We start from the raw sequence: 15,603 nt of genomic DNA, 5'->3' as shown, positions 1-15,603 counted from the left end.
TTCATGCATTATTTAGTACTTTAAAATTTACCTATCACACTTTCAATTTTTATCACATGAGTCCTATCTTAAAAATTTCACATACAAATAACCAAATCAAAGCATGAAACTTTCACACATGATTTACACATATAATAAACATAGAATTTAATAGTTAATTATTTTTATGACTCGGTTTTGTGGTCCTGAAACCACTTTCCGATTAGGGTCAATTTAGGGCTGTCACAATAATCATTATAAACTCATCACTTAATACCATAGCACATGCATGCATAATTAAAATAGATTTACAACCCCATAATCAAAATAGGCCAACACATATGGCTAAAGCCATATCACATACTCTAATATTAAACTCCTATACATGCCATAGGCTCAAAGTACTTGAAATCACTACACCAATAGTGTTAGCTGACAGTGTGATAATATCTCTGACGGCCTCCAACCCGAGCTAACCTGGAAAATCTAGAAAACATGGGAAAGAAGAGGGGGGTAAGCTTTCGCTTAGTAAGTTCATATGAAAACAATAAGCACTCATTAACTTGTTTTATCAATGTTTACAACATATTCTCAAGTTCACTACAAGATGTCTTTCTGAGCAACGGTCACTAAATTATTTATATCTGGAGCTACGAAACTCCAATTCAGTTCCGTTAACTTTCCCTGAAACTAGACTTATTTTCCTTTCTTCCATAAAAATTTCAGAATTTTTGGTTAAGCCAAATAGTACAGTTTATTCCTCAAAGTTACCCCTGATTCACTGTCTAACAGTTCCGACCCTTCTTTACTAAAGTTCAATTATCTCATAGTACAGGACTCGAATAATGTTCTTGTCTATTTCTATTGAAACTAGACTCATATTTCTACTTACTAATTTTTTTCTAGAATTTTTGGTTGGGCCAATTAGTACAGTTTATTAGTTAAAGTCTCCCCTATTTCAGGGTATGACCACTCTGACCCCTGTGCACTACAAACCGAATTTCTCCCTGTAAAAAATTTCAACAACCATGGCGTTTATTTCCTCTAAAAATAGACTCAATAAGGAATCCATACATGTAAGGTATGAGTCTTAATAATTTTTTTACTATTTTTGGTGAATTTCTAAAGTCAGAACAGGGGATCTCGAATTCATTCAGACCCTGTTTCACAAGAATTCAAATATCACACAATATGGAATTATTTTTCTTCCCCTATTTCTTTCATGTGAAAATAGACTCATTAAGCTTTAATCCTATATTTTATTCTGCTTCTAACTCATTTTCCACTATTTTTAGTGTATTTTTAAAGTTACACTACTGCAGTAACTCAAATCTGTCAAGGCTAAATTACGCATTCATGATCATTGTTCACAAAATTAATACAACATCGTTTGTATAATAATCACCGAGACATTCATATCACATTTTCATTTATCATCTTACCATATTGTTGTTATGTCGAGTTTTCAACCCGAGGGTTAAGTACATACCTGTTCAAAGTATCCATTTCACAACATTTACCAATACGTCCCTTTCATCTCGAGTATTCCTCCATTTGAGTAGAATTTTACCCGTTGAACACATCGGAATATAATTCGGATACATGGAAAGTTTGCACATAAGTGCCACATATGTAGCCAAGCTACCATGTAACCCACCCATAAGTGAACTCGGACTCAACTCAACGAGCTCGGATGCCTAGTTACATCTCACGAACTCGGACTCAACTCAACGAGTTCAAACATTCGCATCCATAAGTGAACTCGGCCTCAACTCAACGAGTTCGGATGCTCAACCATCCTAGTGACATGTCACCTGTATCCTAATCTATTCCTAAGGTTCAAAAGGGATTTTCCTCGAACACATCTCCTTGCCATCTTCCGTAAAATACCCAAACCAATACTCGGTAGCACTTTATATTTAACAGATAATACACATAACTTGCATTTTATTCGAAAATAACCACAAAGCATATATTTCATGATAAAAATCAGCATATCATATATTTAACATCAAAAACTTAAAAATAACAATTATGCTACATTATTTACACATGAACTTACCTCGATACCACAAAGGTGAAAAAAAAGACGTAATTATCCCTTAATCGATTTCTTTCCGTTCTAGGTCCAAATCTCGATTTTCATCATCTAAAATATCACATTCAACTTATTAAAACAATGTACTGATCAAATTAGTCAATTGACACACTTGGGCAATTTTTACAATTTTTCCCCTATATTTTGCCAAAATTAACAAATTACCCCTAGGCTCGTAAAATAATTTTTATCACATTTCTTTACTCCTTGAGTCTAGATGAACCATTTTCATAACTATAGCAACTCATAATTTCAACTATTTCACACATTTACAACTCATTTTACAACTTAGCAATCTAGCCCTTTTTAAGGTGTTTTCATGCAGTTTCTTTCACAAAAGTTGTTTATTAGACAACTAGGACTCATAATCTTCCATAAAACATAGAAAACAACACATTTACTCTCATGGAAAAACCCTAGACTCTTCATCATTTTGCAAAATAGACCCCTCATATGAAAGCTCATGCTTTAGGGGTTCCAAAAATGTAAAAATCATCAAGCGAAGACATTAAAATCACTTACAAGCAAGGGAAATATGTTGCTGAAATTTTCCAGCTTCAAAGCCCTTTCTTTGCTGCATATTTCGGTGAAGGAGAAGAGAAAAATGATAGCTTTTTCTTCTTGATTTGTTAATAATAAAACTAGTCAAAATTGGTGACCAAATTTCACCTAATTTTGACTTTTCAACAATTTTGTCTCCCATGGCCGACCATCACACTTTCAATGGCCTAATTTCACTTTAAATACCCCCAATTTAAGATACAAGGTAATTTAACACCTTTAGGTATTAAAACACAACTTTTACCTTTTATGCGATTTAGTCCTTTTTCGAAATTAGACTAGAAATTGCTAAAATTAACTTACCAAAATTTACATGCACTTATAAAATTATATTATAACACATAAAATAATACTAAAATAATTTTCTCTGGCCTCGAAATAGTGGTCCAAAAACCACTATTCCGACTAGGCCCAAAATCGGGCTGTTATAGTTTGAGATATCATGACATCATAGAGAAGAACAGTTTTTGAAAAATTATTGTCTTTTAGTTGAGATTGATTCAGTTGAGCAGCTGATTGAGTTATATGTATGTCTGAATTATTCATGGCTTAAGAGGTAAATGTTGATTTTTCATGTATAAATGATAAATGACCCGAGTAAATAGTACATATTCTAGAGGTTATGGTACAGAGTTGTATACGAATATCAGAATGGTTGCATCAGAGGTATATTTTTGCAAATCCAAGTTGTTTGATTGTTAAAGTTCTCATTGTATGAAGTTTAGTTTGGCTTGAATACATGCTAATAAAGTATAAATAGTTGAAGATATTGACAGTTGAAGTATCCATTATGATTCAGCTTGGTTTGAATAAAGAGTTTATGGTTTCTAGAAATGTGTTAATGAGAAATCAAGAGATTTCGCAACAGTTATGATGCCTAGAACAGTGATAATTATTTGATTATTTGAGAAGTACAGAGATGGATGATAACTTGATTTAGTTATAATAGTAAGAGTGTGAAATGTTATGTACCAGACTTTGAATTCGATACCTCTGAACTTTTAGAGAGTTAAAGTTGATTTTCAAGTATCTCAGAAGCTATTACAGTTAGCATTGATGTTTGTGTGAAAATGTGAGGGTATTTCGAAGAATTGTGCAATAGAATTAGCATTATCACCGAAAGGTTAAATGGGCTATGGTTGATTTCTCCAAGAAGTTTGTGTATTCTTCTCCGTACGAATGAGTTTTTCTTCTGAAGGATTATTTGAGTTATTCATTTTGAGGTTTTCATTTCATTCAGAGTGTAAATTTTAGTTGTTATGGTTGGAAATCTAGGGTTGCACTGTGACTTCAAAAGAAAGCTACTATAAGTTTTGACCATGAAATTGCTAAATGTTATTGCATGTCACCTTTGTACTGATAGTTGAATTGAGGAAGAGAAATTCGCAGAATTAAATTGAGCAGAAAGGATTAGAGGAAAGTGAAAATTAATTACAGAAATCATAGACAGATTATCAAAAATTGCAAATAGAATCGAAAGGTAAGAATATTGACACTCAAAAGAGAAACAAGTATTTTTTTTTGAAAGTACCCTAGTGGCGGAGAATTTCCATATTGGTAAGAAAAGAGGAGTTAGTTGCTTTTCATCAGAGAGTATGAGGTTAATGATAAAATAAGGTCAGTTACTTATCAGTAGGTATTCCAGTTCAGAGCCTTAGTTTAAGAAGTAAAATGTTGGGTATGCCAAGGTTGAATGAGAATTTGAAAGTGTTGCTAGAAATCAATTTCGAATCCATTTGTAGGTAAGATTTTCGGGGACGAAAATCCCTAAAGGGGGGACAAATGTAACATCTCGAAATAGGGCCTAAACAAAATAGTGGTTACGAAACCATGAATTCGAGGTGAAAAAATTTATTCCAATTAACTTTTAAGGTTTATTCATTGATTGAATAATTGTGTGAAAATTTCGTGAAGAAATTTTATGTATAAGTGCCTAATTTGATAATTATGACTAAATTGTAAAATTAGCAAAATGTGTGTTCTAGATAATAAAGGGGATTTAATTAAAAGGGTTTCTTAAAGTGGAGGTCCTTATTTAGAATTAGACCATTATATCTAAGTGTCCAAATAGGCAAGAATAGTATAAATTTGAAAGAAAAGCCTTTAAGGGCATTTTGGTCATTTTGTAATTAAAAAAATTAAAAAGAGAAAATAAAGCCACAATTGGTCCATCTTCTTCATGGAGGCGGAATATAGCATGGGGGAAGCATGGTTAGGGTTTCCAAGCTTTCCAAGCTCAATAGTAAGTCCGTTCTAGCCTCGTTTTTAATGTTCTTTACATTTTTGGAGTCCCAGTAACTTGATTTAGCTTATTCTAGCAATAATTCATGCTAGGGTTCATATTTGGAAAAATACCCATAGGTTAAATGTGTTTATTTTGATGTTTTATGGTAGAATATCAAGCTTGAAATTATGTTAAACAACTTTTGCTAAGCCATTTTAAGTGAAAACGAGTAAAACGACATAATCGGTAAAAATACCTAATGTTCATAAGTACATGCTAGAGTAGGAATTTGATGTTGCCATATAAGGGAAAAATGTTCAGCGTGTCATAAAATATAAGAAAATGGATAAAATTTAATTTCCTTTCCGAGCCTAGGGGCAAAATCGTAATTCTGCAAAGGTTTAGGGGCAAAATTGTAATCTTGCCATAGTTTGAGTTAGGGAATGTTTGGAATTTTACATTAATTAAATAAGTGAAATATGATGTTTTAGATCCCGGAAAGTGAGATTTGGAACTAGAATGGGAGAAAAACCAAAAATTGGAAAAGTTGGTAAAATGGTCGTTTTGGTATCGAGGTAAGTTCATATGTTTAATAAGCATTTAATTATGCATATTTGAATGATAAATTGATATTTTGGCCATAAATACTTTAGTATTGAGTTTCAGATATAATGATTAATGTTCGATAATAATTTGATGTTGGAAAGAGAACTTGTTCAATTTATATGTAAGACCATATTTTGTATTATGGCTTTGTATGATAACAAGAAAGTATTGACTAGCATAGTTTGATGAGAATAAGTTAAGTTGATGATATGATGAGATTGAGAATGTAAGTAAGTAAGTTGTGTAGCATTTTATTATTATGCAGTTATTGTTATTAGTTTTGTTATGATTGAGTTATGCGACTAACCTTGAGAATTTGAGCATGTATGTTTCAGCTATGACTTGACAAGGCATTGATATCTCAAAGTCCATGGTTGTACCATGAAAATTAAGGAAGAATTGATGGAAAAGTCCATGTTCATAACATGGCATTGAAGGAGGAATTGATAGTTAAGGATACCATGTAAGACCATGTCAAGGCATGGCATTGGCATTGATTAAGGACTCCATGTAAGGCAACATCAAGATGTGGCATTGGCACTAAGACAAGGATACCATGTAAGACCATGTTTGTAACAAGGCGATTGGTAAGATAAGGATATATGTAAGACCATGTCAAGGCCTGGCATGGATAAGTTCTATAAGGCAAGGAAATCATGTAAGACCATGTCAAGACATGACATTGATGAGTTACTATAAGGAAAAGGTCCCATGTAAGACCATGCCAAGGCATGGCATTGGTGAGTTCATAAGGCAAGGATACCACGTAAGACCATGTCAAGACATGGCAATGGTAAGTTCAAAAAGGAAAAGGTTCCTGTGTAATCCAAAGAGTAAGTCAAAGAAACGACAAGGTGAGAACATGAAGAAAGAGTACGGGTTTGCATTTAAGGCTTATTTAATATTGAGATTGTAAGTAATTGAGATTATCAAGTATTAAGTAAGTAATAAGTTTTCAGTTATGCTTGTGACACTTTATGACATGATTCACAATATGCCTATATTATGAAAGAGTACTTATGTGTTAAGTGAGATGTTGTAGGTATGTAAGCAAGCTATTAAGTAAGGTGCCTTTTGTATTCTGAGCCTTTAGTAAGGTTACCGATGAGTAAGATGGGAAAGTAAGAACTAAACATTATTTAAGCAAATTATGACTGATACGTGATATTCATGACAAGTTTTAAATATTTATAATTAATCATTCTTGAAACTAACTTTTATCACGATGAAGGCAAGTGTACCTATCGAACAGTAGTATAGCTTTAGCCAGACTGGATTGTCGAACCTGAAGGAACTAAGAGTACTAGTAATTACCTTCTTTTTATTATCTAGCCTAAGAATTAAAGGATTTGGTTATCTAAACTAACTACTAAACTAAGAATGCACAGAAAAAAAATTTGGGAAAATACTTTTTAGAAACTTCAATTGATTACGACAATACCTAAGGAAAAATCCACCTAGACTTCACTTGTTATTTGACTCTAAATCAGATGATTTATTCATTTGACTTGATCCGTAGAAATCCCTAAGTTATATTATTATATCTCTCAACACTAATAACGTCTAACCGTAGGTTGATTAATTGAAATCTCTTTCTAATTAACACCAAGTGTTGCATTAACTGATCTATAGATCCCCTTATTAGGTTTCACCCTAATCTGGTAAAATCTTATCACCCTATCTCTAGTCTTGCACTCAACTGCGCTTAATTATGACAAATTTACTCTTAGACAAGGTCTATTCCTCCTCTGAATAAGAGTATTAACTTGAATCAATATCCTGGAATATGGTAAAATCTTATCACCCTATCTCTAGTCTTGCACTCAACTGCGCTTAATTATGACAAATTTACTCTTAGACAGGGTCTATTCCTCCTCTGAATAAGAGTATTAACTTGAAGCAATATCCTGGAATATTAAAACAATAATTAAGAACACATAATTAAGAATAAGTCAAATATTTATCATACAATTTAGATAATAATAACAAGATCCGTCTTAGGTTTCATTCCCCTTAGGTATTTAGGGGGTTTAGTTCATAATTATAGAAGAAAACATCTCAAAAGCATAAAGATAACAAAACATAAGAAAACCCAAAACTCCTGAATGGACTTGAAGGGAGATCTTCAGTCTTGATGATGAATCCCAATTCTGAGATGGATCAATCGGCTTTCCCTGAGTAATTCCCTGCTTCCTACTCTGCGTCCCCTTCCTAAGTGCCTCATTTTGTGTTTAAATAGGCTTTAGAATGCCTAAGAGCCCTCAAAATTGGCCTTTTCCAAATAGGGTTATACTTGGGCTCGACAGGGACACGCCCGTGTGCGATTACTCCAGCCCATGGTCAAGGTTGTTGAATAAGCACGGGTGTGTAGTCTACCCGTGTAAGTCATGTTTCGATCCTGCCAAAGGGACACGGTTGTGGGACACGCCCGTGTGAGGAAGTCTAGGCTGTGTTGATTTCCCATGTGACTCCATTTTCTCCATTTTCGGCCTGTTCCTCGCTCTTTTTACTCTCCTATGCCCATCTAAGTATAAAACCTGAAATTAAAGAATTAGTAGCATCGAATTCACCAAATCTAAGGAAAAACCATCCATAAATGTGCTAAGCATGGGATAAAAACATGTATAAATTATGGTTTATCAAATACCCCCACGCTTAAGCGTTTGCTTGTCCTCAAGCAAAATCCTTAACATACAATCAAAATAAATTCTTCTCAATTTATAATCCCTATCAATAATATCTCAAAATAATCCACAAGTATTCATACATTGAAAATTCAACTAAAAGTACATCAAAGTTTCAAACATTCCAAGTTGAGTATTTTATCACGAAAACATAGGTGTCTCCCCTTATCTAAGTGATTACCTTTGATCAAAATATCACAGAGTTTAACATCCTCACTAAAGATTCACTCAAGTCACTCAAGGTGTCTAATGACATCAATTAAAGCACTCATTAGTCAATATGAAAAGTTATTACATAGGCTTGCTTGAAAATCAAATCTCCACCACTATATATTGAGCTGATACATCAATCAAAAAGGTCTTTAAAGGGTTGTAACGTGGCTTTGGTTAGGGGGTGTGGTCACAAGCTGAAGGAAAAGGTTAAAATCGAGATTGAATTGAAAAATTGCCTAGCTAGAAAAATAACTAGTCATCAGTTGAATATAAGTGAGCTTCTTATCAAAATATGGAATTAACACTCAAGCTCAAAAATGACGAATTACTATTAATATCTGTTGAAATATATTTTTTTTAAGAACAAGTCAAATACATAGAAGAACAAAACATAGCTAAGCAATTAGTTCAAATCAAATCTCGACAAAAATAGGAATTAAATTTGGGGATTTCAACAATAATAGGTTATGGGTTAATATTAAGGGTAAATCAATTAATGGTTTGTTAGGCTCAAAAGGGTTCACTAAGGGTTAATTATGAAGGTAGACTTTTTTGGAGTGAGTGGGTTAAACCTAAGTGCCTTTATCATCTTAGCATATCAAATCAAATGGTGTGGTCTTGACATGCATAATCAAGCAAGTTCTAGAATAATAAATCAATACTGACGCACTCATAATAAAAGTGAGCATTAAAGAAATAAAATATGCTCTAAAGGCTCAAGATCTCCCAAAAATTATGGCTTTTTAAACAATCAATGCATAAATGGCTATGTTTTATTTTAAGACATATCAATAAAAATCATAAATTAAATAAAATTCATTCTAATAGTGATATGAGTGATTCACGTGAGAATAAGACAAAATTCAGGGATTTCTAATGATGATATGAAAGACCCCCCACATTTAAGATGTACATTGCCCTCAATGTATAAAGATAAATATATTGAAAAATATAGATAAATAATCATAAGATAAGGAGAGAAGTGAAACTTCCTGAATGATGAATGAAATCCTTAAATTAGAGTTATGGAGAATAATCGGCCAAGGCAATGATGAGAGTAGAGGAGGATACTCCGGTGGTGGTAGAGGTTCAGTAGTCCATAAGTTCTACGCCAAAAGAATATTATATCTGGTGGTAGCTATGGTCATGGTCGAGCAGGACATGGCAGTCGTGGAGAACCTTTTCTAGTGGAGTTTTTAGTTCTTATGCAATGATGAACTTTGGAGCTCTTTATAACTATGATAGAATCAGGAACTTTTTAGGAAATATAAGGAAGCATAATTACTCGTAATGAAATAGCCGAAACTATAAATTATTCAATAAAAATTATAAAAAATCAAAATTAAAATAATAATAAAGGAAAATGAAATAAAAAGTACTTAAATAAGATAAATAAAGATAAAAGTGAAAATAAAAATAATAAATAAAAAGTTTTTAAACATCGTCATCACTAGATGGTTTGCGAGGTGGTGGTGGCGATGAGCATCAATGTGATCAAAGTGCTGAAAACATTACTGCTTAAATTGTGTAAGGTGCTCAGAGATGTCAGAGTATGAAGTCGCCGCATGAACTGGACAATGGATGGGTGGTGGTTGAGACAGCGGGTCCTCATGACGTGGAGGGACATCAGCAGTAATATCCTCTGGGTCCTCCACTTCGGTGGACTAGATGAGGCGATACTGAGGAGGGTAGGTGCCACGTCGTTTCTTGATCATCCTCATGTTTAGCATGCTTGAGATGCCCTGTGGGGACATCTGGCCGATGAGAACGAGGGAGGATGATTGTGCCGCTGTGTTGAGGAGCCCGAAGTGTCGTGCCAATCGAGTCACATAGGGCCCGATAGAGATGACTCCCTTCCTTTTTTGCTCCGTCTGATGGCAAATGGTGAGGGCGATGAAATAGGCGAGGTCGAGGATGCGCCCGTTCACCATGCTCCACAAAAAGTAGGTGTCGTGGGTGATGACGACGCCGATGCTCTTCCGTCTTCTCGTCAGAGTGTGAGCCAAGAGGGCGTGTAGGTACCTCAAGGATGGAGGGAGAGCCGATGCCTTGGAGTGCTAGGATTGTAGGTGGCCGAGGCAGGGACTAGGTCCCTCCAGCACTTTGAAGGAGAGTAGTGGATGTGGCGGTGGAGGGTGTCGATTTTATTGTCGTCGATAAACTCCTCCGTGTACAGCCCTAGTGCAATTCTGAACTCGGTACGCTCAACTGGCGCACTAGACCACCAAGGCAGAACTGGACCGTTCCAAGATTGTCAAAGTTGGTCATAACGGTCTGAAGATGGAACGTCGAGCAGAGTTCCAATGTGAACTTGAGATACGTTGGCTTGACGATCTCAAAGAAGAGCCCCCACGGGTTAGTCGTTAGGAGAGCTCGGACCGCATCAGCCAACTGAATCTGTTCAAGTGCGGCCCAGTTAATGCAGTGGCCCACACCTAGGGGTCGGGCCAGTAATGTCTGAAATAGCTCCTCTTAGGGTCCCAAGTGGAACTCGAGGAAAGGGTGACGAATCTCAGCGATAGGACCCGAGGATGACGCTGTTCCTTTCCTCTTCTTCGAGGTGGGGATAGTGGTCTTCTTACCACGTAAGGATGACATTGTATATCTGCATTGAAAAGTCGAAGTTCAACCAATATGTCCCAAGAATAGCATGGAAAAACAAAACTAAATAGGAATATTTCATGAGACTTGCATATTAGATGAAGAGAACAAATCTAAAACAACTAAAGCAAATATAACAAGTTATTAAAATGGGACTATGAGAATAATAAGACGGGCATATCTAATGTATGAATGCATGTGGGTAAGCATAAAACCCATGGAAACAAGAAAGATAGATGAATGTAATATGAAAAATGGCAAAATTCTTTAATAATAAGCATGAGTATTTCTATTATTCGACTATGAATGTTCACTTAAAATAGTTAAATGGATTAGAGAAAACATGAAATAGGAAAAATATTTAAAGAAAATAGAGAGAAAAGAGTAAATAAACACAAAAGGGAGAAGCTTGGGTCGTCAGAACAGTGTTGTAAGTGGCGTACGGGCGTGGCAGGTAGGCCGTGTGGAGTTGCAGCGGCTAGGGTTAGGGATTTTTGGGGAGGGAGATGATGAATAGTGAGGGGTTTATATAGATTTTGGGGCACATGGCCGTGGGGCACGCCCGTGTGCCCTAATTTTTGCTCGTGTTTTCTCAATTTTTAAATTTAGGCACGTCTGACATTCGCCCCACGCCCGTGTTCCTTGGGCGTGTGGGTGCACACGGTCATGTCGCATGGCCGTGTCTTGCTTCTTTCGCTTCTCTCACGCCTGTGTATGGTAGCCCACGCCTGTGTTAGTTTGACAGTGTCGACCACGGGGGCTGCGCACGGGCGTGTCGCAAGCCTATGCTAATTTGACAGATCCACCCATGGTTTTAAAACACGGGTGTGTCGCATGCTCGTGTTGGTTTGGCAGTTTCGCCCACAGCCTTATCACATGGCCGTGGCGACTTATCGCATTCCGTGTTGGGAAAATTTTTTACCCTGTTTTCTCACGGTCGTATCGCACGACTGTGTCTCCTCTTGTGGTGTGTGCACAGCCTAAGGCACGCCCGTGTGCCTGGCTGTGTGGATGGGAACACCCTATGTTTCAAGACTCAGTTAGTAGGTTAAATGTGAAAAAATAGAATTTAAATAAATCATGACTATTAGTGCTCGGTTGCCTCTCGAGAAGTGCTTATTTATAGTCTAAGCTTGACTTACCTCTCTAGTGTGTGATCATGGTGGCTCGAGGAGTTTACACTCCTCATCCCTATTATCAACTTTATCAATATAAGGTTTAAGACAAGTAATTTTTTGCCTTAAAAGTTTCGAATTTGGGGTGAATTACCTTCACTGTACCATATGGGAAAATAATGAGTATCGTGAGAGGAATTTCTTCATTAGGTTCAGAAGTGGTAATGCGAGGATATGCTGCATCTAGTAGCACTTTGTCTCTAACCTTAAGTTGATTTGGTGATGTATTGAGCTCGTCCTGGCTTGGTTTTGATTTATCGGGTGTTCTCAGTTTCTGTGTCCACCATTCATCTAGTTCTTCAATTTGTAGCCTTCGTTCTTCATAGATAGGTCCTTTGTTGTTGCTTGAACATGGCTCGTGTAGGTTCTTCGAACTTATTTCCTGCAAAGTAGGTTGCACCACATGGTTAGTTTTAGTAGAATGATTTATACAACCACCTTTAATTTTCAATGTGTTACTCGAATTACGAGCTTGAAGGGTGATTGTTTCGTCTCCCACATGAAGTGTAAGTTCACCTGTGCCAACGTAAATTATTGTTCTAGTGGTCGCTAAAAAGGGCCTCCCTAAAATTAAAGGAATATTACTATCCTCTTCTATGTCTAGAACAACAAAATCAACTAGAAATATAAATTTGTCAATTTTAATGAGTATATCTTTAATAATTCCCCTAGGAAATCTGATTGTTTTATCGGCTAATTGAATACTCATCCTAGTTTGTTTGGGTTTCCCAAGACCTAGTTATTTAAACATTTTGTAAGGCGTGACATTGATACTAGCCCCTAAATCAGCCAAAGCATTATTTACATCTAGGCTACCAATTAAACAGGGAATCGTAAAACTCCCTGGATCTATTAATTTGTTGGCTAGCTTATTCTGTAGTATGGCTAAGCAAACCGCATTTAGTTCCACATGCGATGCCTCATCCAACCTCCACTTATTTGTTAAAAGCTCCTTTAAGAATTTGATTGCGTTTGGCGTCTACGAAAGAGCTTTAATAAACGGTAAGTTAATATGTAACTTCTTTGATAATTTAAGGAATTTATAGAATTATTCTTCGGTGCGGTCTTTCCTTGTCGCGTTTAGGTATGGCATATGAGGTTTGTACTCTTTACTTACAGGTTTCTAGTCATTGTGGTCCACCTCACCCTTACCTTTACTTACTACAGTTTCTTACCTCTGTTCTGGTTCAGGTGCAACTAACCCTTCTTCATCTTGAATGGTAATTGCATTGATTTACTCCTTTGGGTTAGATTCAGTGTTATTCGGTAGGCTACCTTGTGGTCATTTAGATATCAATTTAGCGAACTGACCTATTTGAGTTTCGAGCCCTTGGATCGACGTTTATTGATTTTTAAGTGCTATCTCGGTATTTTGAAAACGAGTTTCTGACACCGAGATGAATTTTGTTAGCATTTCTCAAGGTTCAGTTTTTTCTTTTGTTGGTAGGGTGGTTGTTGAAAGCCTGGAGGTGGTGGTGGTCGCTAAATTCCTTGGCCTCCCCATGAGAAATTTGGGTGGTTCCTCCAACCTGTATTGTAAGTATTACTATAAGGATTATTTTGAGATCGAGGATTATTACCCATGTAATTTAACTGCTCAATCTCCATGTTGCGGCCATAGGGTGGGTAATCTGGATTGCTTGATCCACCTCCATTTGCTTTGCACTGCATTACTGGGTGAACTTGTGAAGAACTAAGAAAACCGTCAATTTTCTTATTCAAGAGTTTTACCTGATTAGAGAGCATGGTGACCGAATCGACGTTATAAACGCCGACTGCTTTTGTTGGCTTTGTCCTCACGACTTGCCACTAATAATTATTCAGTGGCATCTCTTCTATAAATTTATAAGCATCTTCAGGTGTCTTATTATTGATAGTTCTGCCAGTGGCTGCGTCGATCATCTGTCGAGTCGAAGGATCCAGACCATTACGAAACGTTTGAACCTGTAGCCAGAGTGGTAACCCATGGTGTGGGCATCTTCTCAAGAGGTTCTTGTATCTCTCCTATGCATCGTAGAGTGTTTCTAAATCCATTTGCGTAAAAGAAGAGATATAATTACGTAATTGTAACACCCCAAACTAGTCCAGACGTTATGGCCAAATCCAACATGTCACATTGAAGTTTTTAAGAAAAACCCAAGCCTCTTTTAATGTCCTTCCTAGTGTTTTAAAAGATAGTCTTTGCTATATGATCAAAGTGAATGGAAGCTGTGCACCAGGTAGGTATCCGATACAGAAGAGGTGAGCCATGAAGGTTGCTTAAGTACCAAGCTCTTGAATGGATCCAATCTTAGACATGCCCACAACCATTGCCACACTTTGATAAACGAGTTGAAATTTCATTTAAGTAGATATTTTTGATAAACCGATTGATTGTATCACTGTGTTATTTTGAAAATGAGTATCATTTTGAAAACACGCCCTAAGTCTAGCCCATTTTGAATGATTATCAAAAAAATTTAGAGTTATTAAGAAGAATAAAATAATTGCAGAAAATAGTTAAAATGGTCTTATTACAACCCAAAAACAAATAATATTAGCAGTTAAGATAAACTAAAATAAAAATAACTGGTTACTGATTTGCAAAGTTCAAAAGCGATCACCATGGCCACTCTGAATCCCCTCCGGCTCAAAGTCTCCACACCAAGGCTCACCTGTAAGGTTAAGGAAAAGGGGGTGAGTTTGGGAACTCAATGTGCAACAAGCCCCTTTCGGAGCCCATCCAATATCAGCATATTGGGCTGAAGCCTTATCATAAATCATATCACTAGGCCGAAGCCTTTACTGTAAGTGGTATGGCCTATAGGCCCATTTCAATATCACATGTAATATTAATGAGTGTATACAAGCCCATTTGGGGAGACTACTCAACCCACCATCCGCTAGTCTTCACCCGTACCAACCAAACTCTCCATGTGGGGAATAACTCAACCCACCCAACCAAACTTTCCACTGGCAGCATAGCTGCTTTATCATATAACTGGAGGCCTAGCCTCTTTTAATAACTGGGGCAAAGCCCTTTCCGGTAAACTAGGGCAAAGCCCTTTTTGCACTTCCTCCATTTATATCAAACCCAACCCATGCATATAATGAATATATCTTATGCATCTCATAACATATCATGTACATATCATGTGCATATCATGTCATATCATTTATATCAAAATCTCATGCATCATATTCATAATCAAACCCTAGGGGTATAATGGTCATTTTTCCATAGAGCCAAAACAATCATTTCTTATATTTTAAGGGTACTTTTGTAAATTTACCAAATATTATGGGTTTTCCACATTCATTAACAATTACCAATATTTCCAGGTGTTTAAACAATGATTTTAACGCACTTTATGAAATTCGGTCTTTTGGGCCCAAAACCCCCTAATGGGCCCTACGAATGCCTATTTAACCCATTAAGCCCACATGATCCAAATTTTACAATAGTACTAACCATGTTGACTT

General features: G+C 36.2%; 1 non-coding gene across 1 annotated transcript; it reads left to right on the top strand.

Moving 5' to 3' along the window:
• Positions 1-14,101: 14,101 nt before the first annotated feature.
• On the top strand, positions 14,102-14,209 carry LOC121211504 (small nucleolar RNA R71). Its single transcript, XR_005906728.1, has one exon. It is a non-coding gene; the product is annotated as a small nucleolar RNA R71 (small nucleolar RNA).
• The last annotated feature ends 1,394 nt before the right edge of the window (positions 14,210-15,603 follow it).

The sequence above is a fragment of the Gossypium hirsutum genome, chromosome A12 (genome assembly GCF_007990345.1).
Source record: "Gossypium hirsutum isolate 1008001.06 chromosome A12, Gossypium_hirsutum_v2.1, whole genome shotgun sequence".
Classification (NCBI taxonomy): Eukaryota; Viridiplantae; Streptophyta; class Magnoliopsida; order Malvales; family Malvaceae; genus Gossypium; species Gossypium hirsutum.
This window is presented reverse-complemented; position numbering and strand designations above follow the sequence as displayed.